This window comes from Rhodnius prolixus, unplaced genomic scaffold (genome assembly GCF_049639745.1).
Source record: "Rhodnius prolixus isolate KJV_2025 unplaced genomic scaffold, Rpr scaffold_8, whole genome shotgun sequence".
NCBI classification, from domain to species: domain Eukaryota; kingdom Metazoa; phylum Arthropoda; class Insecta; order Hemiptera; family Reduviidae; genus Rhodnius; species Rhodnius prolixus.
The window spans coordinates 38,257,177-38,283,317 of record NW_027411593.1 but is presented as its reverse complement, the minus strand read 5'-3'; the positions used below and the strand labels follow the sequence as shown (position 1 = coordinate 38,283,317).

The 26,141-nt window shown below is 31.1% G+C and overlaps 1 protein-coding gene across 4 annotated transcripts in view; it reads left to right on the top strand.

Annotated features, from left to right (window-relative positions):
* The first annotated feature begins 13,637 nt into the window (after positions 1 to 13,637).
* LOC141451422 (uncharacterized) overlaps positions 13,638 to 26,141 on the top strand; it is a 395,982-nt gene continuing 383,478 nt past the window's right edge. For all 4 annotated transcript variants that reach the window (XM_074122794.1, XM_074122795.1, XM_074122793.1 and 1 more), the window contains exon 1: positions 13,638 to 13,777. The gene's annotated coding sequence lies outside the window, so the exon portion shown is untranslated. The remainder of the gene's footprint in view (positions 13,778 to 26,141) is intronic.

The window sequence follows — 26,141 nt, the reverse complement described above, 5'->3', positions numbered from 1 at the left end:
TAATAGTCAAATGTTCCAAACCAAACCTTAAAGTATGGAACTAGTAAGTGAACCAAAAGCACGATGCTTGATCGGAGATAACATAGTTACTTTACATTTAGCCTAGTTTTGTTAATTTGAATAAGCAAATTTACGGATTAAAAGTTTTGACCAAAATGATTACCAACTTCAGTGAATAGGTTTTTTCATTTTTTTATATTTTCTCAAAATAGTCTCTACGATTTACTAACAAGCAAATTTCTACATAACAGTTTTTTACTCCCTTGTTCCGTTTTTAAAAAGCAAATGTAGTTTAGTACAATTTAGAAAATATTAACTAAGAATAAAAACATATGAAGTTTCAAAAACATTTTACTTAACAGATTTTAGTTTTTGTTTTTAGAAATTTTAAGTACAATAAAGTGAAATAATATAAAATTGAAGTCAATAAAACTTGGCTAAAAAATACTAATTGTAAGTTTCAAGAAAACTTAATTAAGTAAATAGCGGAAAGAAGAGGTCAAATCATTGGTGTTTACACGATTTCAAAACAATAAAAGTACGTTTCACAATTTCAAGTATGTAGTTATTCACTTAGAAATCATACCTTCCAGTCAATGTTATATTACAGTGATTATTTTTTTTTGTATTTGGAAATAGAATAAGTTTTACATCACCATGCGATTGACTAAGTTACCAATATCTTCAGGGGTTTAATGAAATTCAGAGTTAAAATTTAATAAAAGTACACAATATTTTTGTAGTAAATGGTTTAATGCATGCAATGTACAAGTTATGATTTAAACATATTTTTAAAAAAGGGCAATTTTATCCGTATAATATTGGTACCATGTTGACCTAGTTAAGTGTTACGGATAATTAGTATTTATTAGAGATTTGCAATGTACTCTTACCTTAAAGAGGGGAGAAAGTTAGATACTTCATTCCATCTAATATCAACCATTTTTGTAAGCCACCTTTTACATATTTCTATATTATTGATGAGAAAACTAAGATTTTCAGTTATAATAATTTCCATTCAATAATTTTTTTTATCTTACTCAGTTCTCTGTAACAAAGTGTGGCAATTAATTTATAAGTTTTTTAATACTCAACTAGTACTTCTGACTCAATTCAGCCAAATTAATCTGACTGCAATATCAATATATTATAAATTATTTATGTGCATTTTAATAACGCATGATATCAGTTGTACAATGAATAAGACCTCTTGTGTAGGTGTTTTTGTTCTTGTAAATTGTATTTTAGCAAATCTCTATTATATCATCGTTAACATTAGTTCTCCGTATACTATTATAAGCAAATATTATTTTTTTACCATTGTCTTTTTTAATCCAGATGCCACCACGCAAGATCTTGCATACATCAATACAAATAGTTTCAACTCTCACTTCAAGATATGTGTAGGCAAGTTTTTAATGAAAAGTTATTTGTTAAATAAAAAAGATTTTAGTGTTATTATATTTGTTTGTCGATAGGTAATAAGATGCGACTGGAGGCAGAGGCAGCAACTGGGCCATTACTTTTGTTCTTTATGAAAGTATTTTTGGCGTGGTTACAAAAATAAACAGTTCAAAAATCATTAATCTATTGAAACTGAGTAATATTTATGCTTGGGTACCTAAGCAGTACAGAAGGCAGAAGACACACCAACCTTGATGTAACAATATAACAAATATGATTAGGTAATGTCTTTAGGTGTAGGACGATTAGTACAATTTTTTTCTCCGTAGGTATTTGCATCGTATGCTTGTGCAACGCTACCTCTCGGTATCTAGGTACAAAACGAGTAAAATGAGACTTTCTACTGTTCTGTGGAATAAATTATTGCAATAAAATCATTATCATTTTCAAGCATAAATCAGATCAGAGTATTGTGGCCCTATTTTCATAATACTGAAATGATATTAGGGCTAACTTTATCGACTTACTCGGGGTAACTATGCTTCAATTATACAAGATGGAAGAAACATATGGAAACTGCTAGTGGTCGTAGGAGGTATCAGAGCAGGTGGGACTGTTTCTGTTATGTAGCAATTAAAATTCAGTAACCAAATTTTTTGAATTGATGTAATACCAAACTCCTTGCAGACGTTTAATACCCACTGCTATATTGCTTTAATTATTAATGTGTTTAAATATTATAATAAGAATAATTTAATTTATATAAAGCGATTATTATTAATATTAAAGTTTGACTACCAGCAATTTTTGTTTTGGACATATTTAGTTTCGCACCTTGCAACGTTAAAGAAAAGCATTTGTATACAATGTAAATTTAACGACTTCTTTTGAATAAAAGTCTAAAGTTTGGTTTTGTCAATCTTGGAAGGAAAATCTGAAATATAATTTGTGGAATTGTGCTATGGAATAAACAGTATGACTATAAAAATATTATAAATTCTATTATTTTAAAGACAGCATACTTTCCTGTCTTAAAAGAAGTATATAAGAAGAAGTATTAAAGAAGTATAAGAAAGAAGACCATAGTTATAACTGTGTATTGTTCATTAGCCAAGGATTAACTCCCATTTTATAAGAACTAAGACTTCTTTTAGATTTTATTTAGATAGTAAATAAGTTCAAAGCAAGTTACTAATTAACAAAAAGCAAACTATTTTAATATATATATATTTTTTTAAAGCAATTCAAACTGAAATTCAATAAATCAATTTTGCTCTTGTATCATATTGAAGCACTATTATAGTAACAAGTGATTCCGCTAGATCGTGTATAAGTCTTAAAAATTCTGATAGTTAATAACTAAGCTCGGGAACAGGTTTCTTTGAATTGCTTAATTAAGCTTAAATGCATAAATCTTGTTTTTTTTTTGTATCTAGCACACGGCTACCAAACAGATTTTTCTAATAGAAAAATAAATAATTACCTTCATTTTGTGAATTAAAAAAAAATTTTTTTGGACATGCTTTTTCGTTAGAGAACACTGCGGTTTACTGGACTGCATCTCTTAAGAGGAAACATCTAATGGCAGAGAACTGCACTCGCATTTGGGACCTCCAATTGCATCTTATACAGATTCACTGAAAGAAAACAGTAGTTCAGAAAAAACAACTTTATAACAACGTCCTCACAACTCCTCTAAAAAGTATTTAGACATATATAACTATGTAAACTTTAAAGAGCAAAGATGAACAGTTTTCGTGAAAAATCGCCAAAACCTCAAATTTGTTGTCTCACTCAAGATAAGATCAACCTATTATTAAATTCTTAATTTTTACTACGTATTAGACTAGTAATTAATATTATATACGATGTACAATCGAGTACAAATGTTTATAAAACGGCATTTCAATTTAAAGAGGATTACTTCCCCTTCAGTGAACGTACGAATGAACTGAGTGATCAAAATAAAAGAAAATATTACTCACCATTTTTGAGAAAAGCAAAACGGACAAAAAAAAACTAACACAGTAATGTGGCACTTTTGATTAACCTCACTTGACAAAAACAATATTTTGATTAAATGAAATATCCAGTTTGACCTTATTGCGACTTTCCTTTTGTAAAAAATCAAATTTAAATCTGAATTTCTCAGTTCAAATCATAACTAATGCAATGAAAAACTATATGAAGTTAAGAGAAATAAGCAGTAACATAAAGTTCAAACCTTTTCTTGAAGGTCACTAAACATTCAAGAACCTGTTGTAGAAATACCTCTTACATGTAAGTTACAGGTGTGTATTAATACAGTACCTACATATGATTACAATAAATAATACTCGATGTGGTAAACTACGCATTCCATTTAAATGTCTATTATATAACAGAAATTTATTTTCCTTCAGTGCCCCTGAGTATTGCGATTGGGAAATTACCAAGAATTTGAAATGTGATTTATTTAAATGTATATAACAAATTGCATTATTTGTAGTAATTATTAAGTCACAAACCATGTTATTAGTTTCAAAGAAAATGTATTTTGTACAAAACCAACTTTAAACATAACTTTTTCACGCAAAATCTGAATTTCGTAAGAAATCGAACCTTGGAATTGCCGTGCGGTAAAAGAAAATAATTTGATTTGCATTGATTCAACCAAATATTCATTACCTCATAATTTTAACTTATGAAACAGCACGAACCAAAGAATTGTGATAACAGGGAAAGTAAAAAAAGAGAGTAGATTTTCAAGTTCAGTTATTTTTAGTGACCTCGGGACTCTTATTTACTGATAATTACTTTTACTTAGTCAGCTGAATAACAAATGGGTTATTCAATGCCGCACAGAAATTCCTAATTTCAGACACTAAGAAATTTATTTAGATAAAGATATGTTCTGCCACCGAAGCAGGGCAACTGAATCTATTTTTTAAGCTATTTCTGGAAGTAGAACTGAAACCGATCAGAAACACTTCAGGCGATATTTATTAAGAATAATTTAAGCACACGACATTCCCTATGTACGTTACACAGAAGGGGTTATCTTAAGGAAGGTTACTGATGGTTATTTTGAATCATATGTTACCGGTACAAATTTAGAAGCATTAATTACAGATTTCTACTAATGGGATCATATCAACTCATTGATAGTTTATAATTAAAGAAAGGGGCGGAAAAAGGGTAGTCTTGTATACTGGAAAGTGTGCTAGTCTCATAAAAGTACATATATGATGAGAGATGTAGGAAAGTGGAAATGTGCATTTATTAGTATCTTAGAGTTGCATGTTAAACAAAGATTATACCTAAATCAAGTATTTCTACAGGACCTACAGGTTTAGAACTCTTGAATAGAACGTCTTTAAAGTGGGAATTGTGTAAATGTGAATGAATGATAATACGTGCAGGTACCAACTAAGAAGTTGCACACAACTACCTCTGCATGAATGTTGGGAGGTGTAATATTGAGTGTTTTTTATTGATAGGCTAACGAACAAAACAAGATCCCAAAATACTGCTGCGGATTAGCTGAGAAGGTCTATCCCAAAAAAAGATACTCTTTATAAGATGTATCTCCTAAAGAACTAAACATACCAAACTTATAAGGTAAGTAAACTGAATCAGTTAACTGCTAACCACGTACACTTAATTGTAAACTCTGTATAAAGACTCACTCTTTTCGTTTTGTTAAAGACACGTCAACACTTGATGTGCGGAGCTTTTTTCAGCATAGTGTCTCCGTACCCACCCAGACATTGGTGATCTCTCGTTACAGGCAACACTGAAGTAGAACTGCTTGTTTTATTTTGTAACATAGACATCTCTGAAATAAAATAAAAACATTAAAACATAAACTGAAGAGAACAGTCTAGTCTGTCTTGCCACCTATTCAGATTAAAAGAGAACTCAAATTGTCTTTTTTTCCCTAGAATTTTAATCCTTCTCTTTTGTACCAAGCACTGTCATGAACAGTATATTTAGTATTTCAATCGGCAACCCTTGAATTTTCAGAAACAATGGCTTGAGGAAGCTTGAAAAGACGTTTGTAAAATATATAACATAAAATACTAAAACTTATAGTTTATTCAATGATCTAACTCTTAAATGAGTTAAGATAAATACTATTTTTAAGAATAATAGTAATTGGTGTATGTGATACATTTTCATGGCCTGAAATTTTGAAATATGTGCATTTAGAACAAGTAAGCGCATACACCAAAAGCCCTGACATTTTCAATTCATGAAGAGAGTATTTCGAAATCTTATTTAAAACACATGCCTAAATAAAATAAATGTTACATTTTCTTATTTATCATATTATTTAAGAGCACTCTGATTTTAAATAAAACACCACCGTCTCCATCAGTTAGACTATAGAAAACTTCACCGTAATTTAATTTTATTTAATTTTTTTATCGATCCAATCCAATTGACAATAAAAGTAAGAATTTTACTAAACCAATAATTGGTGTTTTACAGTACTAATTCAGATTTTAGAGTCTCGATCTAAAATCAGTTTTCCAGAAACGTATAAGAAAAGATGAAGACAAAAGAGGAGAGAGAAGCTTTGCATCTACTATGCAATAAAGCTCAAATAAATCTAAACCTTATAAAGCCAAAAGCTAGATACATGGAGTACATGTAAAAATGTAGCTAGGTACATGTACATGTAAAAAATTATATTTTTAGGAACAGTTCCATGTTTTAGAAAATTTGTCCAAGCTGCTATAATTCTAAAATGAAAAAGGTATAAAGTTGTGTAATTTGGATCAGATTGCTAGGAACTCAAATACATAGAAAATTTTGTTAAAATCCTAGTATCAAATTTATTAAAAATTAACTTACTCTGATCTGTAGGATACAAGCAGAAATCAGATGAATTGTAAGATGAAGGATGGACCAGGTTAACCAGGGCTCCAGGCAAGGTCAAACTATTCTGGTCAACGGTTCCGAGAATTTTCGACATTGATCAATTAAGTCTTGAGTACACCCTTTTCACAACTGTAGAATCTTACAACTGTAAATTATCAAAATACACACGAAATTACATTAACTTATCAACAACTGCAGATTCATGATTTCTTAATATTGGTTACAACGAAAAACACTCGGAGAAATTCTTTTTATTCAGGGCCCTTCTACCAGGGTTTTTGTGCTATTGTCTCCTAAGTTCTCAAAGTGCTAAATGTTTATCGCGAACTGAAGAAAGTAAGATAATCAATTGGATATAAGACAGTGAGTGCCCTTCTCCCATATTCACAATCTGCATAGGGCTTGGCAAAAAAATTGTCTAATCGGCAGTAAAGAACTTTCCTGAACTTTAAAAGAGCTGAAAAAAGCATAAAGCTAAATATAGTCGCACCATATCTCAGAAAGCGCGCAGTAATGACGGAAATGGATTTTGCAACTTTAAGTAAAAAAAAAAGTACTGCAATGAATGAATACTAATATAAGCAAAGGAAACGTTGACAGCGAAAATTGAAAAAGGGAATCAAGCTATATAAGAATGCCTCTGATAGATGGCCAGAACTGTTAGGAAAGAAACAGGGTAAAATAAAATCCAGCAAGGGAGGAGGTAGATGACATTGGGAAGCCAGTCTGCCAAAAACCTGATAGATATATTCTAATAATACGATAGTAGGATCATGGCGAGTGTACGACGGTAATCTGGTAGGTGGATTACTCGTATATTTGACAAGGAGTGGAACCCAGGTGGGGCCGCGAGAAGAGCTATCTATCTCGTGGAAGCAGCTAAAGGTTTGGACATGTAATGTACAATTTGACTCTAAGTAAGTACCGCTCGAACTGTAAAAGGGGGAGGTAGCTCCACCGCAGAAGGTAAAGGGTTACTTTGAACTGCCGCCGCCATTTCAGGCCAGACAAAAATCGCACATCGCCCAATGACAACTTCACATTAACTAAAATTTAGAAATCAGACGATTTTCAGACTAGTTACGAAACTTCGTGTTTCACCGCTTCGTGCACTATTGCAGTCTTGGATACAAAAAGAAAAATTGAGGCATGAATAGTATAGCTTCTTCACTTCATAAGTTAGTGCTGGTTTCCAATTATCATCCAGCTTGCAATAGAAAATTTGAAAGTCAAGAGCACTAAACAAAACTTTTGAAGCTATTTCTGGTAGCAGAACTGAAAGCGGTCAGAAACACTTGTACAAAAGCACTACAGACGTTAAATAAAAATAATTTAACAAAAAACAATATAACAATATAATCCTTATAAATTTATTAATCAACAAATAAATATAAAAATCACTTTATGTTTTAGTACAGGAAGTTAATAAAATTTTTAACTAGATACTGCACTGCCACATAGCAAAGTCATGTTTCCGGTTTAGTTTATTCCAAACCTTGATTTTGTTTTATTAGTTCAGAGTTTCATTATTAAAAAGATCATAAAAATGGTTGTTTCATTAAATTTTGTACAACAAGGACTCATTATCAAATATAATGATTGATTTCATTATTTCAAACAGTCATTTAACATGCTCAGATTCTAAGTCTTTTATCGCTACTGTTAGTCTAGTCTTTATTAAGATAAGCATATTCTATTTCTATTCTATTCTATTCTTGGCTTATTGCAAACAGGAACTAAATTTTATATATTAAGATTTTTCTTTGAAAGACACGATTAGAGGTCTCCATAATCCAAAAAAAAAAGGTTAATGTGCTCATTCTAACTCAAAATCAAAACATCAAAGGGAGGGCAAACTTAATATTTATTTTATTCGAGAAGTCTCATGTGGCCGTTCAACTTTAGTGTAACTTTAAATCTCTTATACTCGTACAAGACTATCAGGTGGCGATTCTTCTTTTTGAAAAATCACTCCATCTTTTAGACGGAATTGACAACCAGCTGAACAGATAATGGTCTATCCTTCATGCGAGTAAAACGAGTTCAAAGTTACCAAATGGTAGGTAATTCAGCGTCATAAAACGATAACGAATTGTTGGGTAGGCTTCAATAATTACAATAGGACTGTTGGGCATGGAATAAAACGGGAATTACTGCCCATAAGTCCCAACTAGAATAACTTTTTTTACGAGGCCTTGGCCCTTTCGGGAATGAACGCCTTGGTTTATATAAAACAGATTGTAGCAGAATAGTTTTTCGTCATTTATTAAAAATATTGAAATCTATTCTGCACAACCCGTATAGCTGTTACCCAATTTTACTCAAATTTATCAGCCAAAAAATGCTTTAAATAATTACCTGATATAGAAATTAGCTCAGTTTAGGTGCACTGGACTCCCACATTGAGTTCTGCGTTCAGCCTCTAGATTTTCACTTCGTACAAGCCTCTTCATTTGTTTGTGTAATTTTTTTTTTTAAATTGTTTAGATGACGGACTGAAAAGCACTCTTTCGATTAGCCGAATTTATCCAAAAATCTTATTGCTGGGAGGGATCCCATCCATGGAGGCTGAAAAAAAAAAATAGATATTGTCTGCTAGTTTCTATGTCTAGTTGTGCTGACGGAAAAACAGACAGCCCAATTTGTAAAAGCAGACCTCCAAAATAGTATTTCCGGCGAGAATTCAAAATGGAAAATGCACATTCGCTCTATTTCTACAGCTCTTGTGCAAAGGAAAAGTAACAAGTAAAAAGACGAGTTTAAAATCTTTGCGTTTGATTCTTAATAGACCAACATTTATTATTTTTACGGATCGCAAGAAGCACTTTCAGGAGAGAATTTAATAATAAATCTGCAGCAATTGGTTTGGTACTTTTGGCTAGTCATTGCCCTAAAAACTAAGAATCCGCAACTTTCTTTAACGACAAACATTGTAATTTTTTGTAATGGAAGTAACCTTTAGGGTGTTAATATTTTTAAATCTACATCATTATTGAGAATAGTAAACATTGATATTAAAAATAATAATGATGTTATTATAATTTGAGATTAATAATTTATATACTGTATAAATGCATATATAACAATAATTTCAACCTCAGTGTTGTTTGGAGGTCATTAAGTTGTTGGTGGTTTGACTAGAAGTTGTGGCAATGTGGGCCAAGGTGCTCCTCTCCACCCCTCACTATGATACTGTTCTGACTCCCATCGCATACATATTACTTGAGACAGTTTAATTCTGCAACTGGATGCTGGGAAAATGCAACTCCTGCAACGATAGCTTCATATTATGTTTTATATAACATATTTGGTAATAATACTTCCATATATTTGGGGCGACACTATTAGCTGCTGACTTTGTCTTTCATTAATTGCCTTTAACTCCACTTATCGCAGTAAATCTGTCTTGTTAACAATGGATCTGTTAAGTACATTTACTTACTTTTAATACCTATTGAAATTTAGAACAAATTAAGACAACTATTTGAACTTAATTAACAAATCAAATGTAAAAATATTTTTATTTTGTATTTTAAGACACGACAACATCTGAGGTTATCTTGGATCTTTTTCCAGGGCCCTGTCGGCCTCCGGAAAGTGCAGTTACAGACAACACTGCCAATCACCGGACAGAGAGCTGCAAGAAGCTCCCAGAAGAAAAAAATCTAAGGACTAGAAGCTGGATTCGATCTCCACTTTAGAATCTAGTGTTCGTTAACCACTCTGCTAATCCCTTCCTTAATGTAGAACTATTGCACTTAAAATAAATGAACTGAATTCATTAATTTACTATTGGCAAACGATATCAGTTAATGGAACCTGCGCAGGAACTGAAACCTCTGCGAAGTTACTGTAAACTCCGCAGTTAAAATAAACAGATTCAGTTCACAGCTTGGATTCAACCAAAACTTTTTTAACACAAAGCAAAGTTGCAAGTAAAAAACTATGGGGCAGTTCAGTGGCATCTGAGCCGGGACCTCGGGCAATTGAGTTCAGGGCGCTTCCAAGAACTAATCTTTGTGGCTTATGATAGAGAGTACCTACCACTTTTGTTGGTTTATAGCAAACTATAACCAACCCAGAAGGTTAACATTTAGAAATTTATCGGCCATTTCCAGTGACCACAGCAGTTATTATCTTCAACACAAGTGCGATCTGAAATCTAAGAAATTTTTTAATTCCAAATAAGAAATCTCTAGATAAAGGCGTATTCCTACCGAATTTTGTACTGTTGCACACCTATACTTTTTTTTTAAAGTCCCCCTTCCCAAATAGAATTAAATACCGATATGTCTAATATTATCTAATATCCTTCCAACTACAAGATAACTAAATACATCTCCACCGTCCTACCAGTAAATTTTAAACAATTGTAGGTGAGAACTATAAAATACATGAACAATTTTATAATTTCTTGTAATTTATACTGCACGACATATGAAAGTGTATTTTATCTCTTATTTTTCTAACCATGGAATGTAAGATATTAAACGTTATTTTAAATACGCTAAGAGAAAAATAATAGCACGTTTTAAATTCACAGGAAAATTACTGCAAATATGATATTATTTTACTCTAAGCAGAATTTTGGTGGATTCACTTTGGGAGTTTATTCTTTATAATTCATTGTACAACAGAAATTGCATTAATTCTGCATCATATTTTTACTTTTTATTCTTGTTCTACTAAAATATTTCTTTTTAGGAAAATGAGGATTAGTCATCGAATTATTTAATAACATTTGTACTTAACATTTTGTAATTTTTATGTGTGTTACAGAAGACAGTTCAAGGTAGACTTTAGTCCTTTTTAAACTAAACAAGCTTTGTGTGTTACTGGATCTGGGCGAGTTCTTTTATGTGTTTAATAGAAAAAAAAAAAATAAAAAATTCAGTTTCAACTAAGACCGTACAGTCATTAGATCTTGGGACAATTAGAGAAATAAAATTATTACAATCTAATTTAATATGAATTCTTAATGTTGAATAATAAAATACTGCTGCTTTTAACTGCATAAAATGAATAAAACCTCGGACTGAATCGATGTTTTCATTGATATAACATTTGTATTCTTTTAGTTCAACTGAAGAATCTGATGTAACTTTCTCATGGTTCAAAATTATTTTGTAATTTTAAGAGAAAAATATACTTTGGATGTAGTATTTGTAACGACCCTCAGAACTACAATAACTGAGAGCATTTTCTTCATTCCCTCTTATCCAAGAAGTAGTTACTTGGCATTTTTTGTGTGTGTGAGAGAGAGGTACCAAAGATTTGTTCAAAAATTAGTTCGACAGAAATGTCTAGTCAAAATAAATTAGGAAAATTTATGAATATAAAAACATATACATTCAACTGCTACATAAAAATATCTGGAGAAATGCAGGTAATGGAAATGCCTTATTAGCTAACTGTTATAATGGGCGTGAGTGAAATCCAACCTGCCTGAGAGAAAACCGTGAAAGACATAGAACTTACACTGCTACACTGATTTGACTATAACTATGAATGCTGTGAATCAATATATGCCTAAAAATTAGATCCCTCATTGTTCTTATTCGGGGGAAACCTCAGCTATTAGATGAGAAACAGGTGATGGATGTCAAACAATCTTTAGATATCAGGTTATCTGCAAAGAAAGGAATAAACTTTTCCGGAACGAGGGGGTGATTATAGCCGGGCACAGGAGACAGAGGGTAGATAAATCTTTTTCTTGATAAAATCATAGAGTTGGTACCTGTTCTACTTGCGACACTATATTAAAAAAAATAGGTGGTTAGGACGCAATGAGGGCAAACTACTTCTTTTTTTTTGGAGTGGGGTGATAAACAGCGGAAGATTGCTGATACCTAAATCAATATCAGGACTAGATCTGGCCGAGAAGCAGCTCTGGATCATGATATACTGGAATTGCTCTAGATCGACTGCCACGAATCGTAACATATGGTAGCATATGATTTGTCATCAAGTTTCAAACTCTTACGTGAAATTATGAATGAGGAGTGCATATGTGAACAAGATATCCGATTCAAATTGACATTTGCTTCTTCCATGAGATGAGTACTTTAGCTTCCATTACTGTTCTAAATGTAGACTTATATCAATATCCTTACCCGATACTAGTTAATGTTATTGTAATATCATTTACACAGGATTTACATTTTCATTCTAACAAATACCCGGGATACACAGAATCCCTAAGGCCCTCCAGCCTTAATTCAAGCTACCAACCCTAAGCCCACTATTGATCTAAATAAACTACACCATAAACTAACCTCATCTCACTAAGAACTCTACCGTGATGTAGGCGCCTCAAAACTTATCTCTGAACCTCTGAATCCGTTGTGGATTCTCTTCTCAATCACATTTAAAATTGATGGTGCAAACTAAAAGTTTGCAGACTTTACAAATTTTACCAAAAATAGGACACATCAAAACAGTACTACCTGAAAATAATCAAAGGAAACCTAGTTTACCTAAACCTATCACGAAATATGTAACAAAACTTAATTCTAACTCTTATAAAATACGACCTTTGACTTAGCCAAACTAAAATTTAAAACCATTCTTAAAAGTAGATTGTTTTTAAAAAAAAAGATGTGGATAAGTTTCTTTTAAAACGCCTCAGGCTTTAGACAGAAGAAAGGTGTTCTCTAACTTACACCCTGACCTACACTACTAAATTTTTACGGCGAGAGAGATTGAGTAAAAGTGTTTTATTTATCAACTATTTGGATAACTAAAACAAAAACAAAAGATTGAATTAAATAGGATACCTCCCCACTACTGTTATAATTTAAAACGAAAATAACAGCAGATAATGAGAGTTAAATTTCCCTCTCCTATAATTTAACATCAAGTACATATCGATAGACTGCAGTAGAACCACTCAGAAACTAAGAAACGCCTGTGTCTCTCTTCTTGCATTCACTGACTGACTGTCTGTCTGTCAATGAGAGAAGAGAGAAAGGATCTCCCTCTCTTCAGCTAGTTTTTGAATGTTACTGTCGAGGAACACATTCAGCCAGACCGGCTGACTACACGATATGTTGTTTCTCCTCTCTCTCACTCTCCCCTCACAGACCACCACTACTACAACCAACGACACAATAAACTCCCTGGCTAGATGGTGGAGTTTAGTACTTTCTTTGCACTCGTCAAGAGTTTGTGTTTCCAAACACTTTACCGAGCGTGTATATTTGCAACAGATAATTTCAATAATACTTATTTTATTTTGATTGTAATTTATTCATTTGTTCTTAAATTTTCTTACTTACCTGTTCTAGTGTTTTTTTATCGAGTGTTTTTTATTTTTTTATCTATGTTGCAAAATTCATTGTGGTGTCTCGTGTTCAGTAGACCAGCATAGAGCGTGCAATTTTTTCCCCAGAATCGCGGAGATTTTTTTGTTTTTCTTTTTTACCTCTTCTTTTAAATTTTCCATTTAATTGTGGATTTACTGCAAGCAGATTAAAACGGATTAATATAACTTGTTGCGGCCACTAAGGTAATTAATATAACTCTAATAAACTGACATTTAAAACAAAGGTTATGGTTTAAACACAGAACAAAAAATCAATATTTAGGTTAGTGTTGCTAGTTTGAAATCTATAAACTGTAGATTTCGCTGCAAATTTATCAAAAACTAATCCTTAATTCTGGAATTCATTCTTCGAGGCTATAAGGTAGATTATAAACATTAAATCTTAAATAAATTTACTCCTAGCAATGTAATGGTAAAACAAAGAAGCTAAGGTGTTGAAACACTCAAGCGGCTGTAATTCTCTTAGTTTTTTCCAAATTGTAAATTTCTATTTCAAAATTTAGTTTACCTAAATGCAGGACAGAGAAATATGAAAGTCAAAATGTATAAAGTATCCTGAAATCGAGCTATCCGTTAAGTTAAACAGAAATTATGAACTTACATGATTAAATGCAGCATGTGTACAAATTGCTGAAGATGTTTGCAGTGGAAGTCTCTAAGTGATTCGTATAGTGAATGGGTGACACTATATTCCGATAGAATGAAAAGGTATATTGGCCGATATCTAATTTACTCAAAACAAGGATAAACTCAAATCACATCTTCCATTATAGCCAAATAATAACCTCACGCTTTGCACAGCAGAAAATAGTGGGGATAATTCGAAGGATTGGATCTGGGATTGGAATTATACTATTTGCATAACTACACCACTAGATCCCCGGCTAATAGCAATTTTTTTTTTTTATGATCAAATCTAGTTGATGGCGATAAGAGACTTTGAAGGATGGTTCCAACCACAGACTAAATAACAAAATTGCATATAATTTCAAAATCGGATTTTAAGTTTTTCTTCTATTCATGGATTACAAAATCACAACTCTTTAAGATATGTTTCTAGCACCAATGTGTTTTCTATGTAAAATACTATTTGAAAAACCTGACACAAATCTTAAATCGTAAAAGTAATTAAATTACAATACATCAAATCAACAATTTAAAATAACTTTAGAATAATTCGCTCAAACTAGAAAAGTTTGAAAGTAATACTTGTGCATTTAATTATTAGGCAATCCTACTTTATATTGCATGCATTAGGCCATATATATGCTCATTATTTTGATTTTCTGCGCTTTATAGAACGGAGTGATTCTTGCCGCAAAGAACTTCCCTTAAATAAATAGAAAAACACAAAACGATTTCAAAACTATGACCTGATCTTCTTATTTTAGTAAGTGAAAAGTACTCAGAATTATATAGAATAACATGTTATCAAGACCAAAACATTCGTATAAAATATATAACGTAAACAAATTTAAACATCTGCATTAATTGAACATCGTTGATAAAAGAACTAAATGCAGGCAAATTTTGGTTACATAATATCATAAAAATAAATAAAATTATGATAATAAAAGAAGAGTAAAGGAATGATTATGTGGCAGAGATGGTTGATATTACACCTAGCCCAACCAGATCATAGCGACAGTAAGTCTACTCCTAGCAAACGTTACGTTCCTCCTAGTTCTTGTTTGGTCTAGTTTCTATTAGTTCATTAGTCTAGTAGTCAAAGTTCTTAAAAGAAGCATTATTATCTGTGAAAACTGGTTCTCTGAATTCAAATCGATTTTTTTTGTCACAAAAATTTTTTAAAAACTTGCAATAAGTTGAAATTTCTGATATTTTACTATTTTATTTACAACTTATATGGATAAAAAAAAACTTACGATTTTTCTTACTAAATCGGGCAACAGGTTGTCCTGCTAATTCTAAGTTTTCTTTTTGTGCAAACGCTTCTAACTGAGAATGTTCGATTATTAAATTTCATCTAAAATAGTTATTACTTAAGTCAAAAATCCAGAACTACAACCGCCTATGTCGGGCTGAGAAATTTTTAGCGGTAATGATACATAAGCCTATTGCAAGATTAGCAACCACATGCTTCAAGAAGAAAAAGAAATATGACATGGTATATTGACATCTTCGGAAACAGAGAACCACTTACCTTGCTCCTTACAAGTGCAAACTAACCTTCCCATTCCTACACAAATATCAAGGCAATTATTTTTGCCAATCTTAGAGAAGATGGTCTACTTCTGTTGTCCTATTTAAAAATCGGAATCGACGAAGCTTCCAAAGATCATATCCACAAAGAGGATATCAGTTTTATTTCAAATTAATTCTAACAGTATTCGATATTGTTCAGTACTACTTTACAAATAAAAGAAGCATATTTGAAATTAAGGCCTAAAAATGGTATCTCCTGATAATTTTTACTTGATTACGAATAATATCACAACTCAGATGAAAGTAGTCTGATTCAATTGTTACCATAAACCCAACACGATGTATAACTTACTCTGCAAATGTAGTTTTGAATATAGTTTATGAGTTAATTTCCTGGGTTTATGGATATTAGGTTCAAGAATCTCATTCGGAATAATGATCTGTGGAAGAGTTCCTCTGCATCTTTATAAAAATTTTCTGACTGTTATTCTGGCATTTAGCTTATGGCCTCGATGTAAGATTTCTACTTGAGATTCGCCAAAGTTTTAGTGTTTCTTCGCTGTTGTTACATAGTTGATAGACGCTTTATGAACTGCAAGCTCTAGTCCTTCCTAAAAAAATATTAACAATAATATATTAATAATAGATTTATCAAGCGAGGAAAAAGCTAAGTTTTCTGAAAGAATAGTAAGTTATTATAAGTATATGCTTCTGCCCCATCCATGGACCCCTAATTGGTAGCTGGACGTTAAGCTCCGTCCAAAAAAATAGGCGATTACTTTACTAATGAGACAGAGTAGTTACGATGTAAAAAAAAAAATATCAATTCGATGGTGTGTACATAGTTAAAAATTCTATTACGATACTTATCTAAAACATCAAGGTTAAGACTTATAGAATTAACGTACGAGTACTTCTCTTGTCTCCTTTTTACTTTTAATATGGTTTTGTACTTTTTGGTAATAATAAGAACAAAAATATGACATCATTATTTAAATGAGTTCATTTTTATAATAAATAAGACCATCATTAGAATGTTTATTAAAATACGTAAGCTAAGTGATTTGAACGCAGCTCAAAAGAACACTTCATTTCGTTTTAAGTTGGCCAGTCCTTTCATTTTGTTAATCGCTATACAAATTAAAATACATGTATTTTATTACTGTAATTTTTTTAATTACAAACTTGATAATGTGTAACATAAACAGATAACAATTTTATCACATTCAAGTATAGAATATTTCATATTCAATTTTTATTTTTTTTAAAGAAGTTTTAAATAAGTTTGTTATGCATAACATGATATAATGTGTGTATAGTTTTCCTGACTTTTTTTTTCCAGTTTCTGAGATTTTCTCAAAATCCATTTTAGCCTGATCCTATGGTTTTCTCACCCGTCATTTTTGGGTATTATTTACCCTCGTCACCAAATGCTAGATATCTCATATGGCAAACTAGCTATCTAACAGGATATAAAAGCATTTCTCTCCTCTCAACGTCTGCAGGAACAGATATTTTCTGATACGAGAGAATTATTTATGTTTCCTTAGAGTCCTAATTTGAAAAAGATTCACTTTATCACAATTAATGAAACGATAATTTTTAGTTTCCAATATATCCAATGCTCAGATTTTTTTTTTTTTTTATTTAAGGCGCGTCAACATCTAAGGTTATTGGCGCCCGGAGCTTTTTTCAGTGCACTGCCGGCCTCCGGACAGTGTTCTCTCATTACAGACAACACTGTCCATCACCGGACAGTGAGCTGTAAGAAGCTCCTAGGAAGAGAAAATCTAAGGGTCAGAATATTGTTTATGAAAACTGATCCTCGCTTTGTTTTAATGCAGATAGCTAGTCTAAATCTAGGGTCAGGTCAAGAGTAATTTGACTTTTTGGAATAGTTTCCCTTTCTCGTTAAAAGCAATTAATATTTAGTAAAATTGCATAGTCTGGAGAAAATGGGCCACATACTACTTACTGATTGTTATTTTTTTGTATTACAATATTATTTTCATATCAATTACAAAAACATCAATATATTATATATATATAAAATCTTCAACTGAAATTTCCATTAATGGCCGTCAATAATGACTAATATCAGTTTTGACTGGACAGGTTCGAGAGAAAGAAAGAGAGAGAGAGAGAAATGGCAGCCAGAACAAGTTGCCGAAAGGTCGGTGCTCCTGTGAACTCTCGCGAGAGTACCGGTCGTTCTTGTGCTGCAATGTAGTGAGCTCTCTGGGCGTGGTGAATTCTCCCTCCAACGGGATACACTCTCTGTTCGCTAACTTCCAACATTTAAAATAATACAGCGGTACTCTTTTCAATAGAGCCACACGCATCTTCAAAAGCATCCTCTTTTGAGTATTATAACTACTTTATTCCTTACAGGATTACATTTTTGTAAGTTAATAATTCAGTCAACAGGTTTCCCGTGCTTGGTTCTGTTATTTGGCCAGCGACTAGAAATGATAGCACCTAATTAATTGAAATATTTTTACCGAAATTTTAAGATTGTCCAAATATGTAAAAATAAGGTAGGCCAATGCGCGATTTTTTTTTTCTTTAATAATAAAAACAGGTTTGTTACACTTTCATTTTTTTTTTTTTTTTAAAGCTATGTCCATTTCCTTATATTCATTAATTTGGGCACTTTCTTCAATTTCAAGTTTAATGTATGTACACTAAACTCCAGGAAAACATGTCCAAAATTGAACGCTTTCTACATTGTCTTTAACAATCGGCCCAAAGTTTCTTTTCGAAATCCTTTAATTTAACCCATTGGTAATTTGGCCATTTATTTCTTTTTTCATTGTTTAGATGTAACACGCAAACGTAGTTAATAAAAGCAATACCTTAGATTAAATACTTTTCTTGTTCCATGCATTTTGTCTAGGCGAATCCCTTCAAATCGTAATTTAATAGTCCTCAAAAACTTTTACAGAATCGCTATATTGCTGTCCTTCCTTATTTGCCATTCAACTATTTACCTGTCCTTGAGGTACATCCTATAAAAAAAAATTGACTGAAAATAATTTTAATTTAATTAATTCTTAATGTTTACTGCTATTGACAGCATGTAAAACTATTACCGAATCGCCTTAGTATATCTATGAACTAGTGAGCAATGCAGTGGGTACGAAATTTACATATAAAATCAGCTGAATTATATTTTAAGTTTCAAAGATTATATGAATGCTAAATTCTATATGATTTATTCAACTAATATTAATCGATTAAGCAATCAAAAATAGCATAAACAAAATCTAATACCTTTATCTTGCTCCTTTGAGCTATTGACTAGTTATTCACATTCGATAACCAAAAATATCAAAACTTTCTGAACTAGATTATTAAAATTATTTTAAATTCTTTAATTATTTAACAAAAACATAAAATGAATAGGATTGTTTTCTGTTTGGAATTATTTTCCACCAAAGTTACTTAGAATTTTGTAATAAACATTGGGAATTTGTGCGATTTCAGCTGAAAATGAAGGTCTATTATGAAGAAAACGTTTTTAGTAGATACAGAAAAGCAAAAAATAATAGGTCTATTTCTAAATTCAATACAAATACTGATTTCTTTAGTGAGCTTTTTAAAACAATGTAAACTAAATTAATATTATTATTTATTATTAAGTGTTTAAATACAGATGTATATAACAGTGAAGTTTGACACTGTAAACAAAAAGAAAAAAAATTAAACAGTATGGATTACTTCAAACATAGAGAGTAAAGTACGTAACTTTTTATAAACATAATAGAATATTCCTAATAATAATCTTCCTTCTTTTTTTTCTCTCTCTCTGTCTCTTATATATTGACAAATAAAAGGAATATGCAATACTGAGGTGAACTAAATCAATAAACTTTATAATAAGAAAAAATAAAAGTTATGGCAAATTAAATGAATAAAAAAATAGCCCACTTTTTGATAACTAATACATAATGCTATCTAAATGTTATATTGTTGAATATTTAACAAACATTTGAGCGTATCCCTTAAATGGAGAGCTTTCACAGTGAAATAAGAGATATTATTAATTTTCTGCAAGGTGTCCACAGTTAATAACAAAAAAGGCTCCGCACTACCAGTTATAAATCTGTGTAAATATTTCTTCGTAAGGTAGTTAAGAGATGGGCAAGCTAAAAAGAAGTGGAATAGGTCATCTGATTCCTTCAAGTTACATAATATACAATACCTGTTTACATCAAATCTAAATTTACTTCCTTGAATACATGGATATATTTTCGAGGCAACTAAATTAATATATAAAACGTGATTTGCAAAATGCAGCATAACTGTTAATGATCTAAAAATAAATGTCTACTTTAAATATATTCGTAAATATTTACTGAGAGCCCACACTTACTTTACTTTTAAAACAAATATTAAATCATAGATGCAAATTTAACCGAAGTGATTTGTATGGACAGGCTTATTATGGGGGATTAATGTACTAATAATTTTATGCAAATTATTATTTTTTTTATTTAAGTACATCTTACTTTAAATACTTTAATGTTTGAGCATTTACTTAAGTGAATGAGACTTTCTCAAAAACGAGAACGGGATTTTCTTCAAACAAACTTACTACTTAATTCTCAAAACTGCAAAGATCTCCTATTTGAATCGAATTTCAGTACACAGTGTAGTTCTGCTTACTACTTAATTTAACAAGAATAAGAAAGACATGTTGCAGAGAGCATCATATTTTTAATCAAAAAATTATTTCGCTAAATTATTTCAGAAAGTTTCAACTCTTTCGCCATCTTCAATTTACACTGATGCTTAATTGATGAAATAAAAATCTTTTTTTGGACTCTAAAAATACTGGATTAATTTTTTGTTTAATCATTGTTTAACTGTTTAATGCGTTATAAATGCATTTAAAAAAGTATATTTCAATTCAAGAAAATTCTTTACGAACCTCTACTTGCACTTTCCAGCAGTTGTACAAGGAAGAAAGTGCCCAAATATTCATGGTTAAATAACTTTTCTTTCTATCGCTAAAGATTGAAATTATAACTTTATTCTCTACATTTGATTGATAATTGACGTATTATTACACTGCAGAGAAAAAAAAAATTATTTCTTCGATAATATTTTTATAAATACATCCATTAATATGAATGATTCTGAATGAGTAAAATATGGAGATCAGGAAACACCTGTATAGGCAATAATCGCCTTGCTCACCTTGGATTCTCCATCGAATGTAGAGCTATTATCAATGATCAAGGCACTGATTTTAACTGGACCCTCCTTTCAACTCTCAGAAATTCGTATAGCCTACAAATAAGTTGATATGCTGTAGATTAATGTACATATTTTTAATTTCATTAGCAATTAATTTGTTTTTACATAATTTTAATGTCAGCATCGATTAAACTTGTGTATTCTATTTTCATAACTGGAGTAAAAGAATTTCCGGAGCAAAATTATTAAAGCTAAATCTAGTTTTATTAGAAAACAAAAATACTTATCATATTCTTAGCTAAAGAAGAACCAAACACATTTGATGTTTATGTCAAACTATATGAGTAAGGTTTGTGAAGACATTTACGAGTTCCTAATTTATTATTACTATTTTAAAATTTTATTTTCAAACATCAAAGATTTTTTTTTTAAAAAAAACTAAATTGCTTGCGTCCTGTATTTTTATTCAATATTTTTTCTTTGAATCTTTTTTTTTATAGTTGATTTACAAAGAATAAAGTTGATGATAAATTAGAATTTGTTCTTTTTAATCAGTATTTTATATACATAATTTTATAATAAACGAGCGGTCTTTTAAATCATCCTCACATTTGCTAAGAACTGTACATGCAGTTTTAACTGAACTAAAACCAACTCTAAAATATCTAAATACTTGTTAATCTGTAGTGACATCCTACAACAATATCAAGTGTTCTATCTTTAAATTGTGTCATAACATTCTATTCTGAACGCAAGATGTGTTTGTTTTCTTTAACCAATGTGTATGAGATGCAATTTATACTTTCTTTCTAACCTGGACAAACGTAACGATTTGTTTTCACAATAGAATTACCAGAAAAGTAGAGAACCGAGAGCAGAGAAGTGAGCACAATAACACTGAGAAGTTCCCGACTGCATACTTTCCCAAAGAAACACAGCCTTCCAACGAAGCTTTCGATAAATAAAGTGGCTTCTTGAATGCGTTCTACTATTAGTTTGTTTGTATTTTTGCTCACGTTTTCACGTACAATAAACTGCTGATTATCAATAGCTCTAGTAATGGATAAGACCATTTTTCCAATAAAATGTATCGCATAATAGTTATAGATCTACGAGTAATCAATTATTATATTAAGTTTCATGAAAACCGTAGGAACTGTTTTCGTGAAAAACACCAAAACTGGAAAAAAAAAATGCAGTAAAATCACACATTCGGATGTCAGATTCTGTTTAGAGGCTTTCTGGCACAAAAGCTTTCTGACTAGTCCGTGGTGGTGGCAATAAAAATGAATTTGAAATTAGACCTTTCTGCATTTTTTTTTTTCGATTTTTGAGTTATGCACCACTCTCTTAGAAAACCAGATACACACAGAAAAGCAATCAGTAAAAAAAACCGTCTTAATGGGCAAAGATGATCTTAATTCTAAAAAGATGTTGCCTGTGCTGCGATAGACAATTCTAAGATAACAATGTGTTGAACAGATGGTAAAGAGACGGATTCGGAGTATTAAATTCATGCATGCTGGGTATTCTACAAAAAAAGACTAAGTTAGTCTCAATTTGGAGAGAAAATACAAACTGGAGCGGACTCAGTATACAAAAATGAAATAACAACACTAATTGCAATTATTCTACTGCATTTAAGTTTGATATGGACTTATTTAAGCAATATTATTTACATAAAGAAATGCTTTATCTTGTTCTAATTCCTATTAACCAGTCATTTTCTCTAAGGAACATTCAATGAAATTAATTGACCTTTGAGGTAGTGTCTAATTACTACAATAATATTGTAATAATACTCAAAACTTCTAAACCTAATTCATTGAAATAAATAAAAGAAAATAAACAAAACATAAACGTTCTCGCTTTCAATGATTTAGTCTTTCAGACAATTACAAATTTATGATAACCTGCCTTTAATTCCTTCACATTTAAACTTGCCTTCACATATGCCTTACAAGGCAACTAATTGAATTTAATAATAATATAACAAATACGTCCCTGCCTTGATTTGTCAATTAATAGAATGTCATACCGGAAAATATTTATATACTTTGTTTTCTTTTGTCAAGGTCTCAGTTAAAAACAAAAACACGAAACAAAAAATTACTTTTTTTGTTTAAACATTTTGTACGCCTTTGTTTGATGTATGTAAATAAAAACAATCTGATAGAAACATTATTGCGAAACTCTTTATGTATTTCTCGAGTACAAGATAGTAATTACTCTTTTACGAACATTTTAAAAGTACAAACTGAACTTTTAGAGGGAGCTCACAAGCAGAGGAAATCATAGCTCTTAGAAACCTAAAATCTATTTGAACTTTATCTGCTAGCAAGAAGAAGTATAGCAACTGTCTGAAATTGAGTTATGCTCGAATTTTATGATGTCCTAAGAGAAAATATACAACAAATTTCATTTTAAAAACAGTTTAATCTTGCGGTTTTGGCAATGTTAAAACCGTTCTGAATCCACAATTGTCGATAGTGAAACTAGTAACTTTACCTGTAACTGTAATTAGTAGCAGGTTGCTTTAGCTTCTTAGTATGACTAAAAACCGTACAGTGCAATTCTCTTTAAGTAGAAAATCTATATATTTGACTTGAAATTAATGAAATTTTTAAAAAAGTCGTGAGTTTAAAGAAAAAATACAATTACTTAAAGGATTACAGATTGCTGCTCGGATATTGTGAAGAGTAGTTCAGCCAGTCTGCTTTGGAAGTAGCTAACCGAGATATTGATATGCACGTTGCCTAATTACGGACATGCAAATAACAGCATCCGGCGTAGTAAGCGAAAGGTGAACGTCCCTAAGATCTTGGCTTATTGAAAATTCATGGACTTAGACCTGGCTAGCACTCTTCCGATTGTTCCATAAGACGAGGGGCACAAATGCTAATTTGACAAATTAGCATTATAACCTCAAAGCAATTTTGGATTTCTTCTACAACATTTTTGCTATATTTGGCAAATAATTTGGTTTCTGTTCTAAAAACAAATTTATACTCACTAATTTTTGAAGAGGCTAAAACAAGTTATTATTTTCTTTTAAACTGATAGGTTCGAAACACTTTCTTCCAATCTCCTCTCTCCTATTTTTGAAAAGATTCTGAAAATATGTTAAAAAAAATATTGTACAATTTCTTATAAGTTTTCAAGTTATAAAATAAGCAATAATTTTATCAAAAGCGATAATCTAACTATATTTTTTTTGGATCAAATGTTTCTATTAAAAGATGATTGTATAATATACAAGTAATCCAAGTTTCACATGAACTGTTCCAGCCGTTTTTGAGAAAATTAAACATATATTAAAACTATCCGGTAGGTGCCTTTTGGGAGTCTCGTTGCTGTACGTCAAACGCGAGAGCAGTTAGCCCCATGTATATAAGGCCTCTCCAAAATTATTATTACTAATAACTCTATGTATATATATATATATGTAAGAAAATCTGGAGACATTTACTTCTTCTGGAGAAAAAAAGAAAAAATCGATTTCTAACTTATCAACCTTACTTTTCAGGATAAACATTCGAACATAATAATATATAAATAACGAAACAGTGTACTTTTGATTTGAATTAAAAAACAACGCTACTAAAAAGGCAATAAAATTTGATTGAATGGAAGCTGTATTCATTGGCTCTGATTACAGTTCTCTTTTATAATAATGGTTGCCAATATGAACAATTAAGGTAATACTCAGTATCCAATCAAGCTCACTGACACAATCGAAACATATAAATAGTAAGTGATACAAAATTTGTATCTGTTTAAGCCGTTCTTATCGTAACAGAAGAGAGATATCAAGCTGGCCTTTTAAATGGAAACTCAAAAGCTGATTCAGACCTTTCTCAGAATAAATTGCGTTAAATATGAGAAAGTGGTTTTAATGATAAATAATACTGTACATTATTTATTTATTAACTCTTGTATCTAGAGTGAATGATTTCAATGGAGACTTGTAATTCTATGTTTGGTAATGTTGGACTGTTGGTCACAGCTAGAAGTTGCTGTTGATACTCCAGCGCCAAGTACAGAGACACTATCACAATTCATACTCGTCGGTATTCAATTTAGAACGCGTTCAACTTTCACAAATCATTAAAAAAAAATGTGTATATTCAATTTGCATCTTTCTTCCTAATTTAGAAACTGTATTTCTTTTTTCCCATCATTTCTCTATTTTAAATAGTGAATAATAAATAATAATTGTTAGCAAAATTGAGAGAAATTTGGTGAGACACACCCACATTACTTTTTCTTACTGAAATAAACACAATTAAATTGACAAAGAATTATTGGAGGGAGTAACATTCAATATGATCTGACTAATAACTTACCCAAAGTGTCGGAGAATCTAAGTGACTTAAAGCAAAGTTCCAGATTTCAACTCTAGCACATGCTAGTATTACTGATAAATTGACACATCTTCTTATTTTGTCCCGTGCTTTTTGGGACAGCAGCATAACTTCATAACATTTCTGCAGCGCTGTGATAGACCCAGCTTTGTGATGAATAACTCAAAACTGAAATGAATCAAAAATATATTAATCCTTAATTTTGCAATAAATTAATCTGACATTTAATAAAGGGGTTAAAAATCACTCCGACAGACAAAATCTCAAGAGTCTCGAACTGAAATGACGGAGTAGGATTCTCATTAAGAATTAAAAAAAAAACACCTTTCGAGGGCGTAGGATCACAAAACCGTAACTTCATCCATTGAAAACAGAAATTCACCGCGATTGCATTACTTCCACTTGAGTGGTGAGGGAAAGAAAAAAACATATATTTAATACACGAACATTAATAATATTGGATTGGCAAGAAATGTTTGAAGGTTAAGATTATGGGATTATTGCACTGTAATCAACCAATTTTCGGATGAAGGATAAATAAATGCTATTTAGGTTATGTCCCCCACTCGACAAAAGTACTGATTATGCAATAAAAATTAATAATTCCTGATAGTAAACACATACCAGATAGAAATAATTATATTTCCTGACGTCCTTTATTTTTCCTTCTATTAAAAATATTTCCAATTTCATTAAGCCATGTTCACACGATGATTTTTGTTTCTTGCATCTAATAGATACAGTTAAGGAGCTGTATGCGTCAGGAAATGAAATGCAGCAGCAGGGGGTCTAGATGGTGCAAGTGATCCAAAATC